General features: G+C 47.3%; 33 non-coding genes and 1 pseudogene across 33 annotated transcripts; all 34 read right to left on the bottom strand.

Annotated features, from left to right (window-relative positions):
* Window positions 1–54: 54 nt before the first annotated feature.
* Window positions 55–169, bottom strand: LOC128321414 (U5 spliceosomal RNA). Its single transcript, XR_008305010.1, has one exon. It is a non-coding gene; the product is annotated as a U5 spliceosomal RNA (small nuclear RNA).
* A 618-nt stretch (window positions 170–787) lies between these two features.
* On the bottom strand, window positions 788–977 carry LOC128321386 (U2 spliceosomal RNA). Its single transcript, XR_008304986.1, has one exon. It is a non-coding gene; the product is annotated as a U2 spliceosomal RNA (small nuclear RNA).
* Window positions 978–1,157: 180 nt separating this feature from the next.
* Window positions 1,158–1,272, bottom strand: LOC128321412 (U5 spliceosomal RNA). Its single transcript, XR_008305008.1, has one exon. It is a non-coding gene; the product is annotated as a U5 spliceosomal RNA (small nuclear RNA).
* Window positions 1,273–1,892: 620 nt separating this feature from the next.
* Window positions 1,893–2,083, bottom strand: LOC128321378 (U2 spliceosomal RNA). Its single transcript, XR_008304978.1, has one exon. It is a non-coding gene; the product is annotated as a U2 spliceosomal RNA (small nuclear RNA).
* A 180-nt stretch (window positions 2,084–2,263) lies between these two features.
* On the bottom strand, window positions 2,264–2,378 carry LOC128321411 (U5 spliceosomal RNA). Its single transcript, XR_008305007.1, has one exon. It is a non-coding gene; the product is annotated as a U5 spliceosomal RNA (small nuclear RNA).
* A 619-nt stretch (window positions 2,379–2,997) lies between these two features.
* Window positions 2,998–3,188, bottom strand: LOC128321366 (U2 spliceosomal RNA). Its single transcript, XR_008304966.1, has one exon. It is a non-coding gene; the product is annotated as a U2 spliceosomal RNA (small nuclear RNA).
* Window positions 3,189–3,368: 180 nt separating this feature from the next.
* On the bottom strand, window positions 3,369–3,483 carry LOC128321410 (U5 spliceosomal RNA). Its single transcript, XR_008305006.1, has one exon. It is a non-coding gene; the product is annotated as a U5 spliceosomal RNA (small nuclear RNA).
* A 621-nt stretch (window positions 3,484–4,104) lies between these two features.
* Window positions 4,105–4,295, bottom strand: LOC128321354 (U2 spliceosomal RNA). The gene has a single exon (XR_008304954.1). It is a non-coding gene; the product is annotated as a U2 spliceosomal RNA (small nuclear RNA).
* A 180-nt stretch (window positions 4,296–4,475) lies between these two features.
* LOC128321409 (U5 spliceosomal RNA) lies at window positions 4,476–4,590 on the bottom strand. Its single transcript, XR_008305004.1, has one exon. It is a non-coding gene; the product is annotated as a U5 spliceosomal RNA (small nuclear RNA).
* Window positions 4,591–5,212: 622 nt separating this feature from the next.
* On the bottom strand, window positions 5,213–5,403 carry LOC128321342 (U2 spliceosomal RNA). The gene has a single exon (XR_008304942.1). It is a non-coding gene; the product is annotated as a U2 spliceosomal RNA (small nuclear RNA).
* Window positions 5,404–5,583: 180 nt separating this feature from the next.
* Window positions 5,584–5,698, bottom strand: LOC128321408 (U5 spliceosomal RNA). Its single transcript, XR_008305003.1, has one exon. It is a non-coding gene; the product is annotated as a U5 spliceosomal RNA (small nuclear RNA).
* Window positions 5,699–6,318: 620 nt separating this feature from the next.
* On the bottom strand, window positions 6,319–6,509 carry LOC128321365 (U2 spliceosomal RNA). Its single transcript, XR_008304965.1, has one exon. It is a non-coding gene; the product is annotated as a U2 spliceosomal RNA (small nuclear RNA).
* Window positions 6,510–6,689: 180 nt separating this feature from the next.
* On the bottom strand, window positions 6,690–6,804 carry LOC128321407 (U5 spliceosomal RNA). Its single transcript, XR_008305002.1, has one exon. It is a non-coding gene; the product is annotated as a U5 spliceosomal RNA (small nuclear RNA).
* Window positions 6,805–7,425: 621 nt separating this feature from the next.
* Window positions 7,426–7,616, bottom strand: LOC128321329 (U2 spliceosomal RNA). Its single transcript, XR_008304930.1, has one exon. It is a non-coding gene; the product is annotated as a U2 spliceosomal RNA (small nuclear RNA).
* A 180-nt stretch (window positions 7,617–7,796) lies between these two features.
* On the bottom strand, window positions 7,797–7,911 carry LOC128321406 (U5 spliceosomal RNA). Its single transcript, XR_008305001.1, has one exon. It is a non-coding gene; the product is annotated as a U5 spliceosomal RNA (small nuclear RNA).
* Window positions 7,912–8,530: 619 nt separating this feature from the next.
* On the bottom strand, window positions 8,531–8,721 carry LOC128321316 (U2 spliceosomal RNA). The gene has a single exon (XR_008304918.1). It is a non-coding gene; the product is annotated as a U2 spliceosomal RNA (small nuclear RNA).
* A 180-nt stretch (window positions 8,722–8,901) lies between these two features.
* LOC128321405 (U5 spliceosomal RNA) lies at window positions 8,902–9,016 on the bottom strand. Its single transcript, XR_008305000.1, has one exon. It is a non-coding gene; the product is annotated as a U5 spliceosomal RNA (small nuclear RNA).
* A 620-nt stretch (window positions 9,017–9,636) lies between these two features.
* LOC128321304 (U2 spliceosomal RNA) lies at window positions 9,637–9,827 on the bottom strand. Its single transcript, XR_008304906.1, has one exon. It is a non-coding gene; the product is annotated as a U2 spliceosomal RNA (small nuclear RNA).
* A 180-nt stretch (window positions 9,828–10,007) lies between these two features.
* LOC128321403 (U5 spliceosomal RNA) lies at window positions 10,008–10,122 on the bottom strand. The gene has a single exon (XR_008304999.1). It is a non-coding gene; the product is annotated as a U5 spliceosomal RNA (small nuclear RNA).
* A 622-nt stretch (window positions 10,123–10,744) lies between these two features.
* LOC128321292 (U2 spliceosomal RNA) lies at window positions 10,745–10,935 on the bottom strand. The gene has a single exon (XR_008304894.1). It is a non-coding gene; the product is annotated as a U2 spliceosomal RNA (small nuclear RNA).
* A 180-nt stretch (window positions 10,936–11,115) lies between these two features.
* On the bottom strand, window positions 11,116–11,230 carry LOC128321402 (U5 spliceosomal RNA). Its single transcript, XR_008304998.1, has one exon. It is a non-coding gene; the product is annotated as a U5 spliceosomal RNA (small nuclear RNA).
* Window positions 11,231–11,851: 621 nt separating this feature from the next.
* Window positions 11,852–12,042, bottom strand: LOC128321280 (U2 spliceosomal RNA). The gene has a single exon (XR_008304882.1). It is a non-coding gene; the product is annotated as a U2 spliceosomal RNA (small nuclear RNA).
* A 180-nt stretch (window positions 12,043–12,222) lies between these two features.
* On the bottom strand, window positions 12,223–12,337 carry LOC128321400 (U5 spliceosomal RNA). The gene has a single exon (XR_008304996.1). It is a non-coding gene; the product is annotated as a U5 spliceosomal RNA (small nuclear RNA).
* A 619-nt stretch (window positions 12,338–12,956) lies between these two features.
* On the bottom strand, window positions 12,957–13,147 carry LOC128321268 (U2 spliceosomal RNA). The gene has a single exon (XR_008304870.1). It is a non-coding gene; the product is annotated as a U2 spliceosomal RNA (small nuclear RNA).
* Window positions 13,148–13,327: 180 nt separating this feature from the next.
* Window positions 13,328–13,442, bottom strand: LOC128321399 (U5 spliceosomal RNA). The gene has a single exon (XR_008304995.1). It is a non-coding gene; the product is annotated as a U5 spliceosomal RNA (small nuclear RNA).
* Window positions 13,443–14,064: 622 nt separating this feature from the next.
* On the bottom strand, window positions 14,065–14,255 carry LOC128321612 (U2 spliceosomal RNA). Its single transcript, XR_008305206.1, has one exon. It is a non-coding gene; the product is annotated as a U2 spliceosomal RNA (small nuclear RNA).
* Window positions 14,256–14,496: 241 nt separating this feature from the next.
* On the bottom strand, window positions 14,497–14,611 carry LOC128321589 (U5 spliceosomal RNA). The gene has a single exon (XR_008305183.1). It is a non-coding gene; the product is annotated as a U5 spliceosomal RNA (small nuclear RNA).
* Window positions 14,612–15,225: 614 nt separating this feature from the next.
* LOC128321367 (U2 spliceosomal RNA) lies at window positions 15,226–15,416 on the bottom strand. The gene has a single exon (XR_008304967.1). It is a non-coding gene; the product is annotated as a U2 spliceosomal RNA (small nuclear RNA).
* Window positions 15,417–15,657: 241 nt separating this feature from the next.
* Window positions 15,658–15,772, bottom strand: LOC128321587 (U5 spliceosomal RNA). Its single transcript, XR_008305182.1, has one exon. It is a non-coding gene; the product is annotated as a U5 spliceosomal RNA (small nuclear RNA).
* A 614-nt stretch (window positions 15,773–16,386) lies between these two features.
* Window positions 16,387–16,577, bottom strand: LOC128321600 (U2 spliceosomal RNA). The gene has a single exon (XR_008305194.1). It is a non-coding gene; the product is annotated as a U2 spliceosomal RNA (small nuclear RNA).
* Window positions 16,578–16,818: 241 nt separating this feature from the next.
* Window positions 16,819–16,933, bottom strand: LOC128321586 (U5 spliceosomal RNA). The gene has a single exon (XR_008305181.1). It is a non-coding gene; the product is annotated as a U5 spliceosomal RNA (small nuclear RNA).
* A 620-nt stretch (window positions 16,934–17,553) lies between these two features.
* LOC128321330 (U2 spliceosomal RNA) lies at window positions 17,554–17,744 on the bottom strand. Its single transcript, XR_008304931.1, has one exon. It is a non-coding gene; the product is annotated as a U2 spliceosomal RNA (small nuclear RNA).
* Window positions 17,745–17,985: 241 nt separating this feature from the next.
* On the bottom strand, window positions 17,986–18,100 carry LOC128321585 (U5 spliceosomal RNA). Its single transcript, XR_008305180.1, has one exon. It is a non-coding gene; the product is annotated as a U5 spliceosomal RNA (small nuclear RNA).
* Window positions 18,101–18,607: 507 nt separating this feature from the next.
* Window positions 18,608–18,783, bottom strand: LOC128321387 (uncharacterized; annotated as a pseudogene).
* Window positions 18,784–23,861: the final 5,078 nt, after the last annotated feature.

The following is a 23,861-nucleotide window of genomic DNA, read 5'->3' as shown; positions in this document are numbered from 1 at the left end:
AGACTCCACCCCTAACAGATAGCTGTCAATCTTTTTTTTGCCAGACACAGGTACAGCTTTGCTACAGCAAAGCCCACAAAAATAAGTTGAACTCATCAACGTTCCTCTCCACGGAAATCTTTAGTAAAAGGCGAAAGATTTATGCGTGAATGAAGAGAAACCTGAGCTATACGGGGAGTAGGACCAGGCCTCTGAAACACTTCTGGAAGTCTAGAAGACTGGCCTAGGGTGAGGTGGCTTGCGCCGGCCTCGTGCACCTTGATTGCTAAACAGGCAGAGCTGAAGCTATAGGTGTAGGATTTGTTTACATTTAGCAATGGGCTATAGTTTGTATTAAAACCTGTTATGCTCCCTCCTTTCTCACTAAGCACAGATGAAACATTTGCAAATTACATGTTTTTTTTTTTTTTTTTTTTTTTTTTTTTTAAGTACCATAAGGCACTTTGCTCTTTTTCTTCTGTGGGAGCTATAAAGATGTCAGGCTGGAGGTGGGGTGCTCAAGTCACCTTACACTGAGCCAGATTACTAGTTCCCAATCACTTATAGAGACAGCCATTACCCACCCACTCAGTCAGTGTTTAAGCCATCCTAGAACTGTCTGTGGGGTTGGAGTAAGCTTCCCTTACTTCTTTCTAGCCACTCCTATGGTTCTGGTCTTTGTGGTGGCCCCAAAGAAGGAGCCGATATGAACAATGACTAGCCAGAGATGTGGCTGCCCCTCCCCAAAGAAAAAAAACCCCAGTCTTTTTCTTTCTTTCTTTCTTTCTTTCTTTCTTTGAACCTTTTCAGAAGGTGCACCGTTCCTGGAGGTACTGCAATACCAGGTCGATGCGTGGAGCGGACGGAGCAAGCCCCTCTTCCAGCTCCCTGCTCTAAAATCCGTTTAATATAGAGTCCTCGAATGGAGGACGTATCAGATATTAAACTGATAAGAACAGATACTACACTCGATCTTAGCCAAAAGGCCGAGAAGCGATAACCTGTTCTTTCCTCTGGCCTGAAGAACACCCCACAGTAAAGCGGTGACTCCAGAATGGTAGCCAGACTCCACCCCCAACAGATACCTGTCAATCTCTTTTGTCAGACACATATACATGTTAAGCAGACTCCACCCCTAACAGATAGCTGTCAATCTTTTTTTTGCCAGACACAGGTACAGCTTTGCTACAGCAAAGCCCACAAAAATAAGTTGAACTCATCAACGTTCCTCTCCACGGAAATCTTTAGTAAAAGGCGAAAGATTTATGCGTGAATGAAGAGAAACCTGAGCTATACGGGGAGTAGGACCAGGCCTCTGAACACTTCTGGAAGTCTAGAAGACTGGCCTAGGGTGAGGTGGCTTGCGCCGGCCTCGTGCACCTTGATTGCTAAACAGGCAGAGCTGAAGCTATAGGTGTAGGATTTGTTTACATTTAGCAATGGGCTATAGTTTGTATTAAAACCTGTTATGCTCCCTCCTTTCTCACTAAGCACAGATGAAACATTTGCAAATTACATGTTTTTTTTTTTTTTTTTTTTTTTTTTTTTTTAAGTACCATAAGGCACTTTGCTCTTTTTCTTCTGTGGGAGCTATAAAAGATGTCAGGCTGGAGGTGGGGTGCTCAAGTCACCTTACACTGAGCCAGATTACTAGTTCCCAATCACTTATAGAGACAGCCATTACCCACCCACTCAGTCAGTGTTTAAGCCATCCTAGAACTGTCTGTGGGGTTGGAGTAAGCTTCCCTTACTTCTTTCTAGCCACTCCTATGGTTCTGGTCTTTGTGGTGGCCCCAAAGAAGGAGCCGATATGAACAATGACTAGCCAGAGATGTGGCTGCCCCTCCCCAAAGAAAAAAAAACCCCAGTCTTTTTCTTTCTTTCTTTCTTTCTTTCTTTCTTTGAACCTTTTCAGAAGGTGCACCGTTCCTGGAGGTACTGCAATACCAGGTCGATGCGTGGAGCGGACGGAGCAAGCCCCTCTTCCAGCTCCCTGCTCTAAAAATCCGTTTAATATAGAGTCCTCGAATGGAGGACGTATCAGATATTAAACTGATAAGAACAGATACTACACTTGATCTTAGCCAAAAGGCCGAGAAGCGATAACCTGTTCTTTCCTCTGGCCTGAAGAACACCCCACAGTAAAGCGGTGACTCCAGAATGGTAGCCAGACTCCACCCCCAACAGATACCTGTCAATCTCTTTTGTCAGACACATATACATGTTAGGCAGACTCCACCCCTAACAGATAGCTGTCAATCTTTTTTTTGCCAGACACAGGTACAGCTTTGCTACAGCAAAGCCCACAAAAATAAGTTGAACTCATCAACGTTCCTCTCCACGGAAATCTTTAGTAAAAGGCGAAAGATTTATGCGTGAATGAAGAGAAACCTGAGCTATACGGGGAGTAGGACCAGGCCTCTGAAACACTTCTGGAAGTCTAGAAGACTGGCCTAGGGTGAGGTGGCTTGCGCCGGCCTCGTGCACCTTGATTGCTAAACAGGCAGAGCTGAAGCTATAGGTGTAGGATTTGTTTACATTTAGCAATGGGCTATAGTTTGTATTAAAACCTGTTATGCTCCCTCCTTTCTCACTAAGCACAGATGAAACATTTGCAAATTACATGTTTTTTTTTTGTTTTTTTTTTTTTTTTTTAAAGTACCATAAGGCACTTTGCTCTTTTTCTTCTGTGGGAGCTATAAAAGATGTCAGGCTGGAGGTGGGGTGCTCAAGTCACCTTACACTGAGCCAGATTACTAGTTCCCAATCACTTATAGAGACAGCCATTACCCACCCACTCAGTCAGTGTTTAAGCCATCCTAGAACTGTCTGTGGGGTTGGAGTGGCTTCCCTTACTTCTTTCTAGCCACTCCTATGGTTCTGGTCTTTGTGGTGGCCCCAAAGAAGGAGCCGATATGAACAATGACTAGCCAGAGATGTGGCTGCCCCTCCCCAAAGAAAAAAAAACCCCAGTCTTTTTCTTTCTTTCTTTCTTTCTTTCTTTCTTTGAACCTTTTCAGAAGGTGCACCGTTCCTGGAGGTACTGCAATACCAGGTCGATGCGTGGAGCGGACGGAGCAAGCCCCTCTTCCAGCTCCCTGCTCTAAAAATCCGTTTAATATAGAGTCCTCGAATGGAGGACGTATCAGATATTAAACTGATAAGAACAGATACTACACTTGATCTTAGCCAAAAGGCCGAGAAGCGATAACCTGTTCTTTCCTCTGGCCTGAAGAACACCCCACAGTAAAGCGGTGACTCCAGAATGGTAGCCAGACTCCACCCCCAACAGATACCTGTCAATCTCTTTTGTCAGACACATATACATGTTAGGCAGACTCCACCCCTAACAGATAGCTGTCAATCTTTTTTTTGCCAGACACAGGTACAGCTTTGCTACAGCAAAGCCCACAAAAATAAGTTGAACTCATCAACGTTCCTCTCCACGGAAATCTTTAGTAAAAGGCGAAAGATTTATGCGTGAATGAAGAGAAACCTGAGCTATACGGGGAGTAGGACCAGGCCTCTGAAACACTTCTGGAAGTCTAGAAGACTGGCCTAGGGTGAGGTGGCTTGCGCCGGCCTCGTGCACCTTGATTGCTAAACAGGCAGAGCTGAAGCTATAGGTGTAGGATTTGTTTACATTTAGCAATGGGCTATAGTTTGTATTAAAACCTGTTATGCTCCCTCCTTTCTCACTAAGCACAGATGAAACATTTGCAAATTACATGTTTTTTTTTTTTTTTTTTTTTTTTTTTTTTTAAGTACCATAAGGCACTTTGCTCTTTTTCTTCTGTGGGAGCTATAAAAGATGTCAGGCTGGAGGTGGGGTGCTCAAGTCACCTTACACTGAGCCAGATTACTAGTTCCCAATCACTTATAGAGACAGCCATTACCCACCCACTCAGTCAGTGTTTAAGCCATCCTAGAACTGTCTGTGGGGTTGGAGTAAGCTTCCCTTACTTCTTTCTAGCCACTCCTATGGTTCTGGTCTTTGTGGTGGCCCCAAAGAAGGAGCCGATATGAACAATGACTAGCCAGAGATGTGGCTGCCCCTCCCCAAAGAAAAAAAAACCCCAGTCTTTTTCTTTCTTTCTTTCTTTCTTTCTTTCTTTGAACCTTTTCAGAAGGTGCACCGTTCCTGGAGGTACTGCAATACCAGGTCGATGCGTGGAGCGGACGGAGCAAGCCCCTCTTCCAGCTCCCTGCTCTAAAAATCCGTTTAATATAGAGTCCTCGAATGGAGGACGTATCAGATATTAAACTGATAAGAACAGATACTACACTTGATCTTAGCCAAAAGGCCGAGAAGCGATAACCTGTTCTTTCCTCTGGCCTGAAGAACACCCCACAGTAAAGCGGTGACTCCAGAATGGTAGCCAGACTCCACCCCCAACAGATACCTGTCAATCTCTTTTGTCAGACACATATACATGTTAGGCAGACTCCACCCCTAACAGATAGCTGTCAATCTTTTTTTTGCCAGACACAGGTACAGCTTTGCTACAGCAAAGCCCACAAAAATAAGTTGAACTCATCAACGTTCCTCTCCACGGAAATCTTTAGTAAAAGGCGAAAGATTTATGCGTGAATGAAGAGAAACCTGAGCTATACGGGGAGTAGGACCAGGCCTCTGAAACACTTCTGGAAGTCTAGAAGACTGGCCTAGGGTGAGGTGGCTTGCGCCGGCCTCGTGCACCTTGATTGCTAAACAGGCAGAGCTGAAGCTATAGGTGTAGGATTTGTTTACATTTAGCAATGGGCTATAGTTTGTATTAAAACCTGTTATGCTCCCTCCTTTCTCACTAAGCACAGATGAAACATTTGCAAATTACATGTTTTTTTTTTTTTTTTTTTTTTTTTTTTTTTAAGTACCATAAGGCACTTTGCTCTTTTTCTTCTGTGGGAGCTATAAAAGATGTCAGGCTGGAGGTGGGGTGCTCAAGTCACCTTACACTGAGCCAGATTACTAGTTCCCAATCACTTATAGAGACAGCCATTACCCACCCACTCAGTCAGTGTTTAAGCCATCCTAGAACTGTCTGTGGGGTTGGAGTAAGCTTCCCTTACTTCTTTCTAGCCACTCCTATGGTTCTGGTCTTTGTGGTGGCCCCAAAGAAGGAGCCGATATGAACAATGACTAGCCAGAGATGTGGCTGCCCCTCCCCAAAGAAAAAAAAAACCCCAGTCTTTTTCTTTCTTTCTTTCTTTCTTTCTTTCTTTGAACCTTTTCAGAAGGTGCACCGTTCCTGGAGGTACTGCAATACCAGGTCGATGCGTGGAGCGGACGGAGCAAGCCCCTCTTCCAGCTCCCTGCTCTAAAAATCCGTTTAATATAGAGTCCTCGAATGGAGGACGTATCAGATATTAAACTGATAAGAACAGATACTACACTTGATCTTAGCCAAAAGGCCGAGAAGCGATAACCTGTTCTTTCCTCTGGCCTGAAGAACACCCCACAGTAAAGCGGTGACTCCAGAATGGTAGCCAGACTCCACCCCCAACAGATACCTGTCAATCTCTTTTGTCAGACACATATACATGTTAGGCAGACTCCACCCCTAACAGATAGCTGTCAATCTTTTTTTTGCCAGACACAGGTACAGCTTTGCTACAGCAAAGCCCACAAAAATAAGTTGAACTCATCAACGTTCCTCTCCACGGAAATCTTTAGTAAAAGGCGAAAGATTTATGCGTGAATGAAGAGAAACCTGAGCTATACGGGGAGTAGGACCAGGCCTCTGAAACACTTCTGGAAGTCTAGAAGACTGGCCTAGGGTGAGGTGGCTTGCGCCGGCCTCGTGCACCTTGATTGCTAAACAGGCAGAGCTGAAGCTATAGGTGTAGGATTTGTTTACATTTAGCAATGGGCTATAGTTTGTATTAAAACCTGTTATGCTCCCTCCTTTCTCACTAAGCACAGATGAAACATTTGCAAATTACATGTTTTTTTTTTTTTTTTTTTTTTTTTTTTTTAAGTACCATAAGGCACTTTGCTCTTTTTCTTCTGTGGGAGCTATAAAAGATGTCAGGCTGGAGGTGGGGTGCTCAAGTCACCTTACACTGAGCCAGATTACTAGTTCCCAATCACTTATAGAGACAGCCATTACCCACCCACTCAGTCAGTGTTTAAGCCATCCTAGAACTGTCTGTGGGGTTGGAGTAAGCTTCCCTTACTTCTTTCTAGCCACTCCTATGGTTCTGGTCTTTGTGGTGGCCCCAAAGAAGGAGCCGATATGAACAATGACTAGCCAGAGATGTGGCTGCCCCTCCCCAAAGAAAAAAAAACCCCAGTCTTTTTCTTTCTTTCTTTCTTTCTTTCTTTCTTTGAACCTTTTCAGAAGGTGCACCGTTCCTGGAGGTACTGCAATACCAGGTCGATGCGTGGAGCGGACGGAGCAAGCCCCTCTTCCAGCTCCCTGCTCTAAAAATCCGTTTAATATAGAGTCCTCGAATGGAGGACGTATCAGATATTAAACTGATAAGAACAGATACTACACTCGATCTTAGCCAAAAGGCCGAGAAGCGATAACCTGTTCTTTCCTCTGGCCTGAAGAACACCCCACAGTAAAGCGGTGACTCCAGAATGGTAGCCAGACTCCACCCCCAACAGATACCTGTCAATCTCTTTTGTCAGACACATATACATGTTAAGCAGACTCCACCCCTAACAGATAGCTGTCAATCTTTTTTTTGCCAGACACAGGTACAGCTTTGCTACAGCAAAGCCCACAAAAATAAGTTGAACTCATCAACGTTCCTCTCCACGGAAATCTTTAGTAAAAGGCGAAAGATTTATGCGTGAATGAAGAGAAACCTGAGCTATACGGGGAGTAGGACCAGGCCTCTGAAACACTTCTGGAAGTCTAGAAGACTGGCCTAGGGTGAGGTGGCTTGCGCCGGCCTCGTGCACCTTGATTGCTAAACAGGCAGAGCTGAAGCTATAGGTGTAGGATTTGTTTACATTTAGCAATGGGCTATAGTTTGTATTAAAACCTGTTATGCTCCCTCCTTTCTCACTAAGCACAGATGAAACATTTGCAAATTACATGTTTTTTTTTTTTTTGTTTTTTTTTTTTTTTTAAGTACCATAAGGCACTTTGCTCTTTTTCTTCTGTGGGAGCTATAAAAGATGTCAGGCTGGAGGTGGGGTGCTCAAGTCACCTTACACTGAGCCAGATTACTAGTTCCCAATCACTTATAGAGACAGCCATTACCCACCCACTCAGTCAGTGTTTAAGCCATCCTAGAACTGTCTGTGGGGTTGGAGTAAGCTTCCCTTACTTCTTTCTAGCCACTCCTATGGTTCTGGTCTTTGTGGTGGCCCCAAAGAAGGAGCCGATATGAACAATGACTAGCCAGAGATGTGGCTGCCCCTCCCCAAAGAAAAAAAAACCCCAGTCTTTTTCTTTCTTTCTTTCTTTCTTTCTTTCTTTGAACCTTTTCAGAAGGTGCACCGTTCCTGGAGGTACTGCAATACCAGGTCGATGCGTGGAGCGGACGGAGCAAGCCCCTCTTCCAGCTCCCTGCTCTAAAAATCCGTTTAATATAGAGTCCTCGAATGGAGGACGTATCAGATATTAAACTGATAAGAACAGATACTACACTTGATCTTAGCCAAAAGGCCGAGAAGCGATAACCTGTTCTTTCCTCTGGCCTGAAGAACACCCCACAGTAAAGCGGTGACTCCAGAATGGTAGCCAGACTCCACCCCCAACAGATACCTGTCAATCTCTTTTGTCAGACACATATACATGTTAGGCAGACTCCACCCCTAACAGATAGCTGTCAATCTTTTTTTTGCCAGACACAGGTACAGCTTTGCTACAGCAAAGCCCACAAAAATAAGTTGAACTCATCAACGTTCCTCTCCACGGAAATCTTTAGTAAAAGGCGAAAGATTTATGCGTGAATGAAGAGAAACCTGAGCTATACGGGGAGTAGGACCAGGCCTCTGAAACACTTCTGGAAGTCTAGAAGACTGGCCTAGGGTGAGGTGGCTTGCGCCGGCCTCGTGCACCTTGATTGCTAAACAGGCAGAGCTGAAGCTATAGGTGTAGGATTTGTTTACATTTAGCAATGGGCTATAGTTTGTATTAAAACCTGTTATGCTCCCTCCTTTCTCACTAAGCACAGATGAAACATTTGCAAATTACATGTTTTTTTTTTTTTTTTTTTTTTTTTTTTTTAAGTACCATAAGGCACTTTGCTCTTTTTCTTCTGTGGGAGCTATAAAAGATGTCAGGCTGGAGGTGGGGTGCTCAAGTCACCTTACACTGAGCCAGATTACTAGTTCCCAATCACTTATAGAGACAGCCATTACCCACCCACTCAGTCAGTGTTTAAGCCATCCTAGAACTGTCTGTGGGGTTGGAGTGGCTTCCCTTACTTCTTTCTAGCCACTCCTATGGTTCTGGTCTTTGTGGTGGCCCCAAAGAAGGAGCCGATATGAACAATGACTAGCCAGAGATGTGGCTGCCCCTCCCCAAAGAAAAAAAAACCCCAGTCTTTTTCTTTCTTTCTTTCTTTCTTTCTTTCTTTGAACCTTTTCAGAAGGTGCACCGTTCCTGGAGGTACTGCAATACCAGGTCGATGCGTGGAGCGGACGGAGCAAGCCCCTCTTCCAGCTCCCTGCTCTAAAAATCCGTTTAATATAGAGTCCTCGAATGGAGGACGTATCAGATATTAAACTGATAAGAACAGATACTACACTTGATCTTAGCCAAAAGGCCGAGAAGCGATAACCTGTTCTTTCCTCTGGCCTGAAGAACACCCCACAGTAAAGCGGTGACTCCAGAATGGTAGCCAGACTCCACCCCCAACAGATACCTGTCAATCTCTTTTGTCAGACACATATACATGTTAGGCAGACTCCACCCCTAACAGATAGCTGTCAATCTTTTTTTTGCCAGACACAGGTACAGCTTTGCTACAGCAAAGCCCACAAAAATAAGTTGAACTCATCAACGTTCCTCTCCACGGAAATCTTTAGTAAAAGGCGAAAGATTTATGCGTGAATGAAGAGAAACCTGAGCTATACGGGGAGTAGGACCAGGCCTCTGAAACACTTCTGGAAGTCTAGAAGACTGGCCTAGGGTGAGGTGGCTTGCGCCGGCCTCGTGCACCTTGATTGCTAAACAGGCAGAGCTGAAGCTATAGGTGTAGGATTTGTTTACATTTAGCAATGGGCTATAGTTTGTATTAAAACCTGTTATGCTCCCTCCTTTCTCACTAAGCACAGATGAAACATTTGCAAATTACATGTTTTTTTTTTTTTTTTTTTTTTTTTTTTTTAAGTACCATAAGGCACTTTGCTCTTTTTCTTCTGTGGGAGCTATAAAAGATGTCAGGCTGGAGGTGGGGTGCTCAAGTCACCTTACACTGAGCCAGATTACTAGTTCCCAATCACTTATAGAGACAGCCATTACCCACCCACTCAGTCAGTGTTTAAGCCATCCTAGAACTGTCTGTGGGGTTGGAGTAAGCTTCCCTTACTTCTTTCTAGCCACTCCTATGGTTCTGGTCTTTGTGGTGGCCCCAAAGAAGGAGCCGATATGAACAATGACTAGCCAGAGATGTGGCTGCCCCTCCCCAAAGAAAAAAAAACCCCAGTCTTTTTCTTTCTTTCTTTCTTTCTTTCTTTCTTTGAACCTTTTCAGAAGGTGCACCGTTCCTGGAGGTACTGCAATACCAGGTCGATGCGTGGAGCGGACGGAGCAAGCCCCTCTTCCAGCTCCCTGCTCTAAAAATCCGTTTAATATAGAGTCCTCGAATGGAGGACGTATCAGATATTAAACTGATAAGAACAGATACTACACTTGATCTTAGCCAAAAGGCCGAGAAGCGATAACCTGTTCTTTCCTCTGGCCTGAAGAACACCCCACAGTAAAGCGGTGACTCCAGAATGGTAGCCAGACTCCACCCCCAACAGATACCTGTCAATCTCTTTTGTCAGACACATATACATGTTAGGCAGACTCCACCCCTAACAGATAGCTGTCAATCTTTTTTTTGCCAGACACAGGTACAGCTTTGCTACAGCAAAGCCCACAAAAATAAGTTGAACTCATCAACGTTCCTCTCCACGGAAATCTTTAGTAAAAGGCGAAAGATTTATGCGTGAATGAAGAGAAACCTGAGCTATACGGGGAGTAGGACCAGGCCTCTGAAACACTTCTGGAAGTCTAGAAGACTGGCCTAGGGTGAGGTGGCTTGCGCCGGCCTCGTGCACCTTGATTGCTAAACAGGCAGAGCTGAAGCTATAGGTGTAGGATTTGTTTACATTTAGCAATGGGCTATAGTTTGTATTAAAACCTGTTATGCTCCCTCCTTTCTCACTAAGCACAGATGAAACATTTGCAAATTACATGTTTTTTTTTTTTTTTTTTTTTTTTTTTTTTTTAAGTACCATAAGGCACTTTGCTCTTTTTCTTCTGTGGGAGCTATAAAAGATGTCAGGCTGGAGGTGGGGTGCTCAAGTCACCTTACACTGAGCCAGATTACTAGTTCCCAATCACTTATAGAGACAGCCATTACCCACCCACTCAGTCAGTGTTTAAGCCATCCTAGAACTGTCTGTGGGGTTGGAGTAAGCTTCCCTTACTTCTTTCTAGCCACTCCTATGGTTCTGGTCTTTGTGGTGGCCCCAAAGAAGGAGCCGATATGAACAATGACTAGCCAGAGATGTGGCTGCCCCTCCCCAAAGAAAAAAAAACCCCAGTCTTTTTCTTTCTTTCTTTCTTTCTTTCTTTCTTTGAACCTTTTCAGAAGGTGCACCGTTCCTGGAGGTACTGCAATACCAGGTCGATGCGTGGAGCGGACGGAGCAAGCCCCTCTTCCAGCTCCCTGCTCTAAAAATCCGTTTAATATAGAGTCCTCGAATGGAGGACGTATCAGATATTAAACTGATAAGAACAGATACTACACTTGATCTTAGCCAAAAGGCCGAGAAGCGATAACCTGTTCTTTCCTCTGGCCTGAAGAACACCCCACAGTAAAGCGGTGACTCCAGAATGGTAGCCAGACTCCACCCCCAACAGATACCTGTCAATCTCTTTTGTCAGACACATATACATGTTAGGCAGACTCCACCCCTAACAGATAGCTGTCAATCTTTTTTTTGCCAGACACAGGTACAGCTTTGCTACAGCAAAGCCCACAAAAATAAGTTGAACTCATCAACGTTCCTCTCCACGGAAATCTTTAGTAAAAGGCGAAAGATTTATGCGTGAATGAAGAGAAACCTGAGCTATACGGGGAGTAGGACCAGGCCTCTGAAACACTTCTGGAAGTCTAGAAGACTGGCCTAGGGTGAGGTGGCTTGCGCCGGCCTCGTGCACCTTGATTGCTAAACAGGCAGAGCTGAAGCTATAGGTGTAGGATTTGTTTACATTTAGCAATGGGCTATAGTTTGTATTAAAACCTGTTATGCTCCCTCCTTTCTCACTAAGCACAGATGAAACATTTGCAAATTACATGTTTTTTTTTTTTTTTTTTTTTTTTTTTTTTTAAGTACCATAAGGCACTTTGCTCTTTTTCTTCTGTGGGAGCTATAAAAGATGTCAGGCTGGAGGTGGGGTGCTCAAGTCACCTTACACTGAGCCAGATTACTAGTTCCCAATCACTTATAGAGACAGCCATTACCCACCCACTCAGTCAGTGTTTAAGCCATCCTAGAACTGTCTGTGGGGTTGGAGTAAGCTTCCCTTACTTCTTTCTAGCCACTCCTATGGTTCTGGTCTTTGTGGTGGCCCCAAAGAAGGAGCCGATATGAACAATGACTAGCCAGAGATGTGGCTGCCCCTCCCCAAAGAAAAAAAAACCCCAGTCTTTTTCTTTCTTTCTTTCTTTCTTTCTTTCTTTGAACCTTTTCAGAAGGTGCACCGTTCCTGGAGGTACTGCAATACCAGGTCGATGCGTGGAGCGGACGGAGCAAGCCCCTCTTCCAGCTCCCTGCTCTAAAAATCCGTTTAATATAGAGTCCTCGAATGGAGGACGTATCAGATATTAAACTGATAAGAACAGATACTACACTTGATCTTAGCCAAAAGGCCGAGAAGCGATAACCTGTTCTTTCCTCTGGCCTGAAGAACACCCCACAGTAAAGCGGTGACTCCAGAATGGTAGCCAGACTCCACCCCCAACAGATACCTGTCAATCTCTTTTGTCAGACACATATACATGTTAGGCAGACTCCACCCCTAACAGATAGCTGTCAATCTTTTTTTTGCCAGACACAGGTACAGCTTTGCTACAGCAAAGCCCACAAAAATAAGTTGAACTCATCAACGTTCCTCTCCACGGAAATCTTTAGTAAAAGGCGAAAGATTTATGCGTGAATGAAGAGAAACCTGAGCTATACGGGGAGTAGGACCAGGCCTCTGAAACACTTCTGGAAGTCTAGAAGACTGGCCTAGGGTGAGGTGGCTTGCGCCGGCCTCGTGCACCTTGATTGCTAAACAGGCAGAGCTGAAGCTATAGGTGTAGGATTTGTTTACATTTAGCAATGGGCTATAGTTTGTATTAAAACCTGTTATGCTCCCTCCTTTCTCACTAAGCACAGATGAAACATTTGCAAATTACATGGTTTTTTTTTTTTGTTTTTTTTTTTTTTTAAGTACCATAAGGCACTTTGCTCTTTTTCTTCTGTGGGAGCTATAAAAGATGTCAGGCTGGAGGTGGGGTGCTCAAGTCACCTTACACTGAGCCAGATTACTAGTTCCCAATCACTTATAGAGACAGCCATTACCCACCCACTCAGTCAGTGTTTAAGCCATCCTAGAACTGTCTGTGGGGTTGGAGTAAGCTTCCCTTACTTCTTTCTAGCCACTCCTATGGTTCTGGTCTTTGTGGTGGCCCCAAAGAAGGAGCCGATATGAACAATGACTAGCCAGAGATGTGGCTGCCCCTCCCCAAAGAAAAAAAAACCCCAGTCTTTTTCTTTCTTTCTTTCTTTCTTTCTTTCTTTGAACCTTTTCAGAAGGTGCACCGTTCCTGGAGGTACTGCAATACCAGGTCGATGCGTGGAGCGGACGGAGCAAGCCCCTCTTCCAGCTCCCTGCTCTAAAAATCCGTTTAATATAGAGTCCTCGAATGGAGGACGTATCAGATATTAAACTGATAAGAACAGATACTACACTTGATCTTAGCCAAAAGGCCGAGAAGCGATAACCTGTTCTTTCCTCTGGCCTGAAGAACACCCCACAGTAAAGCGGTGACTCCAGAATGGTAGCCAGACTCCACCCCCAACAGATACCTGTCAATCTCTTTTGTCAGACACATATACATGTTAGGCAGACTCCACCCCTAACAGATAGCTGTCAATCTTTTTTTTGCCAGACACAGGTACAGCTTTGCTACAGCAAAGCCCACAAAAATAAGTTGAACTCATCAACGTTCCTCTCCACGGAAATCTTTAGTAAAAGGCGAAAGATTTATGCGTGAATGAAGAGAAACCTGAGCTATACGGGGAGTAGGACCAGGCCTCTGAAACACTTCTGGAAGTCTAGAAGACTGGCCTAGGGTGAGGTGGCTTGCGCCGGCCTCGTGCACCTTGATTGCTAAACAGGCAGAGCTGAAGCTATAGGTGTAGGATTTGTTTACATTTAGCAATGGGCTATAGTTTGTATTAAAACCTGTTATGCTCCCTCCTTTCTCACTAAGCACAGATGAAACATTTGCAAATTACATGGTTTTTTTTTTTTTTTTTTTTTTTTTTTTTTTAAGTACCATAAGGCACTTTGCTCTTTTTCTTCTGTGGGAGCTATAAAAGATGTCAGGCTGGAGGTGGGGTGCTCAAGTCACCTTACACTGAGCCAGATTACTAGTTCCCAATCACTTATAGAGACAGCCATTACCCACCCACTCAGTCAGTGTTTAAGCCATCCTAGAACTGTCTGTGGGGTTGGAGTAAGCTTCCCTTACTTCTTTCTAGCCACTCCTATGGTTCTGGTCTTTGTGGTGGCCCCAAAGAAGGAGCCGATATGAACAATGACTAGCCAGAGATGTGGCTGCCCCTCCCCAAAGAAAAAAAAACCCCAGTCTTTTTCTTTCTTTCTTTCTTTCTTTCTTTCTTTGAACCTTTTCAGAAGGTGCACCGTTCCTGGAGGTACTGCAATACCAGGTCGATGCGTGGAGCGGACGGAGCAAGCCCCTCTTCCAGCTCCCTGCTCTAAAAATCCGTTTAATATAGAGTCCTCGAATGGAGGACGTATCAGATATTAAACTGATAAGAACAGATACTACACTTGATCTTAGCCAAAAGGCCGAGAAGCGATAACCTGTTCTTTCCTCTGGCCTGAAGAACACCCCACAGTAAAGCGGTGACTCCAGAATGGTAGCCAGACTCCACCCCCAACAGATACCTGTCAATCTCTTTTGTCAGACACACATACATGGCAGCCAGACTCCTCCCCCAACAGATAGCTGTCAATCTCTTTTGTCAGACACATATACATGTTAGGCAGACTCCACCCCTAACAGATAGCTGTCAATCTTTTTTTTGCCAGACACAGGTACAGCTTTGCTACAGCAAAGCCCACAAAAATAAGTTGAACTCATCAACGTTCCTCTCCACGGAACTCTTTAGTAAAAGGCGAAAGATTTATGCGTGAATGAAGAGAAACCTGAGCTATACGGGGAGTAGGACCAGGCCTCTGAAACACTTCTGGAAGTCTAGAAGACTGGCCTAGGGTGAGGTGGCTTGCGCCGGCCTCGTGCACCTTGATTGCTAAACAGGCAGAGCTGAAGCTATAGGTGTAGGATTTGTTTACATTTAGCAATGGGCTATAGTTTGTATTAAAACCTGTTATGCTCCCTCCTTTCTCACTAAGCACAGATGAAACATTTGCAAATTACATGTTTTTTTTTTTTTTTTTTTTTTTTTAAGTACCATAAGGCACTTTGCTCTTTTTCTTCTGTGGGAGCTATAAAAGATGTCAGGCTGGAGGTGGGGTGCTCAAGTCACCTTACACTGAGCCAGATTACTAGTTCCCAATCACTTATAGAGACAGCCATTACCCACCCACTCAGTCAGTGTTTAAGCCATCCTAGAACTGTCTGTGGGGTTGGAGTGGCTTCCCTTACTTCTTTCTAGCCACTCCTATGGTTCTGGTCTTTGTGGTGGCCCCAAAGAAGGAGCCGATATGAACAATGACTAGCCAGAGACGTGGCTGCCCCTCCCCAAAGAAAAAAAAACCCCAGTCTTTTTCTTTCTTTCTTTCTTTCTTTCTTTCTTTGAACCTTTTCAGAAGGTGCACCGTTCCTGGAGGTACTGCAATACCAGGTCGATGCGTGGAGCGGACGGAGCAAGCCCCTCTTCCAGCTCCCTGCTCTAAAAATCCGTTTAATATAGAGTCCTCGAATGGAGGACGTATCAGATATTAAACTGATAAGAACAGATACTACACGTGATCTTAGCCAAAAGGCCGAGAAGCGATAACCTGTTCTTTCCTCTGGCCTGAAGAACACCCCACAGTAAAGCGGTGACTCCAGAATGGTAGCCAGACTCCACCCCCAACAGATACCTGTCAATCTCTTTTGTCAGACACACATACATGGCAGCCAGACTCCTCCCCCAACAGATAGCTGTCAATCTCTTTTGTCAGACACATATACATGTTAGGCAGACTCCACCCCTAACAGATAGCTGTCAATCTTTTTTTTGCCAGACACAGGTACAGCTTTGCTACAGCAAAGCCCACAAAAATAAGTTGAACTCATCAACGTTCCTCTCCACGGAACTCTTTAGTAAAAGGCGAAAGATTTATGCGTGAATGAAGAGAAACCTGAGCTATACGGGGAGTAGGACCAGGCCTCTGAAACACTTCTGGAAGTCTAGAAGACTGGCCTAGGGTGAGGTGGCTTGCGCCGGCCTCGTGCACCTTGATTGCTAAACAGGCAGAGCTGAAGCTATAGGTGTAGGATTTGTTTACATTTAGCAATGGGCTATAGTTTGTATTAAAACCTGTTATGCTCCCTCCTTTCTCACTAAGCACAGATGAAACATTTGCAAATTACATGTTTTTTTTTTTTTGTTTTTTTTTTTAAGTACCATAAGGCACTTTGCTCTTTTTCTTCTGTGGGAGCTATAAAAGATGTCAGGCTGGAGGTGGGGTGCTCAAGTCACCTTACACTGAGCCAGATTACTAGTTCCCAATCACTTATAGAGACAGCCATTACCCACCCACTCAGTCAGTGTTTAAGCCATCCTAGAACTGTCTGTGGGGTTGGAGTGGCTTCCCTTACTTCTTTCTAGCCACTCCTATGGTTCTGGTCTTTGTGGTGGCCCCAAAGAAGGAGCCGATATGAACAATGACTAGCCAGAGACGTGGCTGCCCCTCCCCAAAGAAAAAAAAACCCCAGTCTTTTTCTTTCTTTCTTTCTTTCTTTCTTTCTTTGAACCTTTTCAGAAGGTGCACCGTTCCTGGAGGTACTGCAATACCAGGTCGATGCGTGGAGCGGACGGAGCAAGCCCCTCTTCCAGCTCCCTGCTCTAAAAATCCGTTTAATATAGAGTCCTCGAATGGAGGACGTATCAGATATTAAACTGATAAGAACAGATACTACACTTGATCTTAGCCAAAAGGCCGAGAAGCGATAACCTGTTCTTTCCTCTGGCCTGAAGAACACCCCACAGTAAAGCGGTGACTCCAGAATGGTAGCCAGACTCCACCCCCAACAGATACCTGTCAATCTCTTTTGTCAGACACACATACATGGCAGCCAGACTCCTCCCCCAACAGATAGCTGTCAATCTCTTTTGTCAGACACATATACATGTTAGGCAGACTCCACCCCTAACAGATAGCTGTCAATCTTTTTTTTGCCAGACACAGGTACAGCTTTGCTACAGCAAAGCCCACAAAAATAAGTTGAACTCATCAACGTTCCTCTCCACGGAACTCTTTAGTAAAAGGCGAAAGATTTATGCGTGAATGAAGAGAAACCTGAGCTATACGGGGAGTAGGACCAGGCCTCTGAAACACTTCTGGAAGTCTAGAAGACTGGCCTAGGGTGAGGTGGCTTGCGCCGGCCTCGTGCACCTTGATTGCTAAACAGGCAGAGCTGAAGCTATAGGTGTAGGATTTGTTTACATTTAGCAATGGGCTATAGTTTGTATTAAAACCTGTTATGCTCCCTCCTTTCTCACTAAGCACAGATGAAACATTTGCAAATTACATGTTTTTTTTTTTTTTTTTTTTTTTTTTTTTTTAAGTACCATAAGGCACTTTGCTCTTTTTCTTCTGTGGGAGCTATAAAAGATGTCAGGCTGGAGGTGGGGTGCTCAAGTCACCTTACACTGAGCCAGATTACTAGTTCCCAATCACTTATAGAGACAGCCATTACCCACCCACTCAGTCAGTGTTTAAGCCATCCTAGAACTGTCTGTGGGGTTGGAGTGGCTTCCCTTACTTCTTTCTAGCCACTCCTATGGTTCTGGTCTTTGTGGTGGCCCCAAAGAAGGAGCCGATATGAACAATGACTAGCCAGAGACGTGGCTGCCCCTCCCCAAAGAAAAAAAAACCCCAGTCTTTTTCTTTCTTTCTTTCTTTCTTTCTTTCTTTGAACCTTTTCAGAAGGTGCACCGTTCCTGGAGGTACTGCAATACCAGGTCGATGCGTGGAGCGGACGGAGCAAGCCCCTCTTCCAGCTCCCTGCTCTAAAAATCCGTTTAACATAGAGTCCTCGAATGGAGGACGTATCAGATATTAAACTGATAAGAACAGATACTACACTTGATCTTAGCCAAAAGGCCGAGAAGCGATAACCTGTTCTTTCCTCTGGCCTGAAGAACACCCCACAGTAAAGCGGTGACTCCAGAATGGTAGCCAGACTCCACCCCCAACAGATACCTGTCAATCTCTTTTGTCAGACACACATACATGGCAGCCAGACTCCTCCCCCAACAGATAGCTGTCAATCTCTTTTGTCAGACACATATACATGTTAGGCAGACTCCACCCCTAACAGATAGCTGTCGATCTTTTTTTTGCCAGACACAGATACAGCTTTGCTACAGCAAAGCCCACAAAAATAAGTTGAACTCATCAACGTTCCTCTCTACGGAAATCTTTAGTAAAAGGCGAAAGATTTATGCGTGAATGAAGAGAAACCTGAGCTATACGGGGAGTAGGACCAGGCCTCTGAAACACTTCTGGAAGTCTAGAAGACTGGCCTAGGGTGAGGTGGCTTGCGCCGGCCTCGTGCACCTTGATTGCTAAACAGGCAGAGCTGAAGCTATAGGTGTAGGATTTGTTTACATTTAGCAATGGGCTATAGTTTGTATTAAAACCTGTTATGCTCCCTCCTTTCTCACTAAGCACAGATGAAACATTTGCAAATTACATGTTTTTTTTTTTTTTTTTTTCACTGAGCCAGATTACTAGTTCCCAATCACTTATAGAGACAGCCATTACCCACCCACTCAGTCAGTGTTTAAGCCATCCTAGAACTGTCTGTGGGGTTGGAGTGGCTTCCCTTACTTCTTTCTAGCCACTCCTATGGTTCTGGTCTTTGTGGTGGCCCCAAAGAAGGAGCCGATATGAACAATGACTAGCCAGAGATGTGGCTGCCCCTCCCCAAAGAAAAAAAAACCCCAGTCTTTTTCTTTCTTTCTTTGAACCTTTTCAGAAGGTGCACCGTTCCTGGAGGTACTGCAATACCAGGTCGATGCGTGGAGCGGACGGAGCAAGCCCCTCTTCCAGCTCCCTGCTCTAAAAATCCATTTAATATAGAGTCCTCGAATGGAGGACGTATCAGATATTAAACTGATAAGAACAGATACTACACTTGATCTTAGGATTTGTTTACATTTAGCAATGGGCTATAGTTTGTATTAAAACCTGTTATGCTCCCTCCTTTCTCACTAAGCACAGATGAAACATTTGCAAATTACATGTTTTTTTTTTGTTTTTTTTTAAGGCACTTTGCTCTTTTTCTTCTGTGGGAGCTATAAAAGATGTCAGGCTGGAGGTGGGGTGCTCAAGTCACCTTACACTGAGCCAGATTACTAGTTCCCAATCACTTATAGAGACAGCCATTACCCACCCACTCAGTCAGTGTTTAAGCCATCCTAGCACTGTAGTCCCCGAGAAGCCTTCCTCCTCTACACCTCCCACTCCTACCCTTACAATACCCTGTCCTCCATCTCCCCCTTGCCCTACCTTGCAGAGTCTGGCCCTGAATGCCCGGAACAGGTTTCCTTGGCCGACCCGTGGGAACAGGCTCCGGATGCATTCGCACCTCGTGCCCCATAGAATGCACTTCGCCACCGAGACGACTTGCCACAACGGCCTCGCCCTCTCCGGCTCCATGCGCCTCAACCCACTGCCGTACAGTACGAGGTCACGGTGCAAAGCCGCTCCCCCTTCAGTGGACCACCACTCTGACACCCGTCTCCAGAACGAGGTCGCGACGGGGCACGACCACATCGCATGCTCGATTGTCTCCTCACCTCCGCATCCCACCGGACACAGAGGCGTGCGACATGAGCCATGCCGGTACAAACGTTCTCTTACCGGGAGACTTCCCAGAGCCCCCAGCCAGTGCAGATCCTTGCTGGCCCCGTCCAGCCACTTGGGCTGCAGAGCTGCCCAATCAATAGCTGACATACGGGGTAGGGTCACACTGGTCTGTGCCGCACAGCAGTCTCTCCATCTCCTATACAGTTTCCGGTGGTCCAGCACGAGGCCGTCCACCAGACACCAGGGCTGGTCGCGAACAAAGTCAGCCGCCTTCTGGTAATGCCATGGGCGATCGGTCGACCATGGCGTAGTCCCCCTCCAGGGGATCACTGTCCGCAGGGTAAAGCCTAGCCAGAACCTCGCGAACAGTGTTGCCATGTGGCCCTCTGTTCCCCTGACCAACTTAGCCAGGAAGGCCACATACAATGCCATGGTCTTGAGGGGAGCACAAAGTACTCCCCTCCCGCCTTTTTCCCGCTCCATGTACATTCTGACGCGGGCAACCTGCTCACTCCTCCCCCCCCAGATGAATGTAAATATGGTACGCTCCAGGCGCCTTCCCGTTACAAACGGGACGGGGAAGACGAAGGCCAGGTGATTAAGGCCTGCCAGCAGATCGGAATTTGCCGCCACTACTCTCCCCGTAAGGGAGAGGTCCCTTCTGTCCCAGCTCTCGGCCCTGACCTGCAACTTCCTCAGGGCAATGTCCCAATTCTTTTGGGCGCTGCCTTCCCTCCAGAAGACAACCCCCAAAATCCTGAGCCCATCCTGGCACAGAGAGAACCCCCCCGGGACATCTGTCCTTCCCGCCCACGCTCCTGCATACAGGACCGCGGACTTACCGCGGTTGACGCGTGCTCCGGTGGCCTCTGAAAAGGCCTCCAAAACGCGGCCCACTGCACAGAAGTCCTCATCCCGGCCAAGAAACAACGTCGCGTCATCGGCGTACACCGACACCTTGGCCCTTGTCCCACCTGCACCTGGGACATGTAGCCCTTGGAACGCAGGCTCCCTTCTCAACCGCTCTGCCAAAGGCTCCAAGTACAAGACGTAGAGCAAAGGCGACAGCGGACATCCCTGCCTGACCCCTCCTCGCTGTACGATCAGCTCGGACAAGTGCCCGTTCATGACGACGCGGCTGACCGCCCCAGCGTACAGCAGGCGGACCATGGAGATGAAGCCAGGACCAAAGCCTGTTCGCTCCAAGAGCGCGAAAAGGAACTCGTGCGAGACCCGATCGAAGGCCTTTTCCTGGTCAAGACTTAGCAAGGCCAATGGTACCCGGCGCTGTTCAGCCCATGCTACTGCATCCCTGATCAGCACCAGGTTCATGCCACACATCCTCCCAGGCACCCCACAGGTCTGGTCAGGGTGAACCACCTTGGCCATCACCTTCCTCAGGCGCAGGACCATTAGCTTGGCCAGGATCTTATAATCGGCCATCAACAAAGTGATCGGCCTCCAGTTTGCCAAGTCGACCCTGTCGCCCTTTTTATAAAGAAGGGTGATATGCCCTACTTTAGCGGAAAGAGGTAGAGCTCTGTACTCTACAGCCTCCCCGTAGACGGCCAACAAATCCGGGCCCACCAGTGGCCAGAATGTCCGGTACCATTCCACCGGTAAACCATCCCCACCGGGGGCTACGCCCGTCCTCAGGGAGAGCATGGCACCCTCCACCTCTTCCAGGGAAATCAGAGCCTCCAGGTCTGATGCATCTTCCCGTGGCAACCTGCCAGCCACACTGTCCAAAAAAGCCGTCGCAAGGTCCCTCCTCGTTTCCCTTACCCCGAAGAGATCGCTATAGAAGGACCTAGCCACTTCTAGCATCCCCTCAGCTGAGGTTACAACCTGAGCACCCTGTCTCAGGCCTTCCATATACGAACCCCGCTTGTGGCTTCTAACGCGTCCCTGAGCCGCCCCTGATTTCCATAATGCCAGGCCTCCTGCAACACCCTGGCCCAGTCCCTAGCCTTCTCCCTCCTCCTCCTCGCCATCTCTTGTCCCCACCAGAGACATAAGATGGCAACCCTCTTCTTCAAGTCCTCCCACCACTCCATCCGCGTGTCATACAGCATCCTGAATCGCCGCCACCCAGCATAGAGGTGACGGAACACCTCAATGAAGGAAGGGTCCTGCAGGACGGCTCTGTTCATCCTCCACGAACCCTTCCCTCTTCGTCCCACCTCCAACCGGATGCTGCCGACAACCATGCAGTGGTCGGAGGCCCAAAAGGGCCTCAGAAGGCACGACTGCACCGTCACGCTATCCGCCACGAACAGGAGGTCGAGCCGAGAGGTGTTACCCCTGGAGTTCCTCCAGGTATGGCCCGGGGCCTGTGGCTCGACCGCCCTGTACATGTCAACCAGGCCTGCTCCCGCCATCACCTGAGCCAGCTCCCCTCCCCCCTCTCGATCCAAATCTATGTTAAAATCCCCTCCCACCAGCAGCAACCTGTTGGTGTAGAGGAGTGGTTCCAGCAGGCGAAAAAAGCCCCGTCTCCGCCCTAGGCTGCAAGGGGCATATACACCCACTGCTCTAAATCTTACCCCTCTCCACTTCCCATCAACACAGATAACCCTCCCTGGCACCACTGAGACCACTGACTCCACCTCCCAGTCAAAGGATTTGAACAAGATCCCCACCCCATCCCCCCTCCCATCGCCCACCCCCCAAACAGAAGGCCCCATATCCCAACCCTTTGAAAATTCCCCTCCCTCAGCCTCAGAACTCAAATGGCATTCCTGTAAAAAAAGCAAATCAAAAGGCACAGAACGCAAACTCAAAAAAATTGCAGCTCTCTTTAGCGGCTGTTTCATACCCCTCACATTTAAAGAACCAAAAGAGAAAAAGCACATTTTAATGAAAAATAAAGCCCATACCCCCACCCCAACACACAAACCCCATATGCCTGCTGCATATTCCCCTCCCCCAGCTCGGTTCCCAAATCTCTTTCCCTTAAACCCTTCTCCCCACCTACGAGATCGAGATCAAACTCCCGCCTCTCCTCTCTCCGAGTCCTCTTTGGCCCCCGCTCATCAGCCACTGTGTCCGCGTGCCTGGTCTGGCAGCTTTTGTAGGGCTCCGCCACCATCCTAGACTCTTGATCCTGACTCAAGTCCCCCCTCTCCAAGCCTTCTGAAGACTGCATGGCCACCCAGTCCAGCTGGGCCGGGGTGGGGGCCACCCCCACGTGGTCCAGGGCCTCTGCCCAGCTCATGGGAGTCCAGATGCCCTGTGTCGGGCCTGGATCCAGAGCAGGGTCTGCCTGGGCAGATGCTGTGGGGGTCGACGCTGCCTCCACGGGTTGGACGTCCTCCGCTGGCTGGCCACCAGCCATTTCAACGACCCCAACGTGGGGGCTTTGCGGGTTGTTGACTGCCTCCGTCGCTCGCATCTGGCCCGCTTGTGGTGACTTGTCTGCCGATCTGGCCTCTTCTGCTGGCTCTGCCTCTCCATGACCGGGTCCCGCTTCCTCCTGCTCCACTAAGAAGTCCTCAGTAAAGAGGCTGGCATAGGTGCCTTTTCGCGAAGGGCAGCGACGGTATAAGTGTTCCTCGCTACCACAGAGGCTACAAGTCTTCAGTGCCCTGCATTCCGCCGCCATGTGGTCCTCAGCTCCACACCGACGACACCTACGTCCTGTACAAACCTCCTTCGTATGGCCAAGACCCCCACATCTGCGGCAGTACAAAGGCTGGCCGGGGTAGTGGAGGAAGCCCCGGTGAGGACCGATGGAGAAACTTCCCGGGGGGTGCAGCAGACCCCCAGGAGCAGCCGGATCAACCTTCAGCCTTACCAGGTACCTCCGCTTGCCGTTCCAAATCCCAAATCGGCCGCGGATCTTCTCCCCTGCAGACACAGATGAACAATACCTTCCAAGGAAGGCCTTGATGTCCTCCTCAGCCACGAAGGGGTTGTACATATGGACAGTCACTGGAACCTCGTCCATAACAAAAAGAGGAACCAAGCGGAGGCCATGGAGCACTTCCAAATCGACTTGGCATGAACACCGGACGAAAAAAGCAGAGCAGTCCGAAAAAGAGGCGAAACTCACATCCAGAAACCCTGAAGACGAAAAATCCTGAAGACAGAGAATCTTCGATGGGGCAATTCCGCACAGGTCCCGCAATATCCTCAGAACTGTCCAGTCCCAGCCAAAACGCTTCTTCACATCTGCTGCAGCATCAAAACGAAGCTCCACCCTCACGGAATGACGAAGCCGCACCACTTGGGCCGGCCGAACGTTGCCTTCTGCAGGCATGAAGCTACACTTGATCTTAGCCAAAAGGCCGATAAGCGATAACCTGTTCTTTCCTCTGGCCTGAAGAACACCCCACAGTAAAGCGGTGACTCCAGAATGGTAGCCAGACTCCACCCCCAACAGATAGCTGTCAATCTCTTTTGTCAGACACACATACA

This window comes from Pangasianodon hypophthalmus, chromosome 18 (genome assembly GCF_027358585.1).
Source record: "Pangasianodon hypophthalmus isolate fPanHyp1 chromosome 18, fPanHyp1.pri, whole genome shotgun sequence".
Lineage (NCBI taxonomy): Eukaryota > Metazoa > Chordata > Actinopteri > Siluriformes > Pangasiidae > Pangasianodon > Pangasianodon hypophthalmus.
This window is presented reverse-complemented; position numbering and strand designations above follow the sequence as displayed.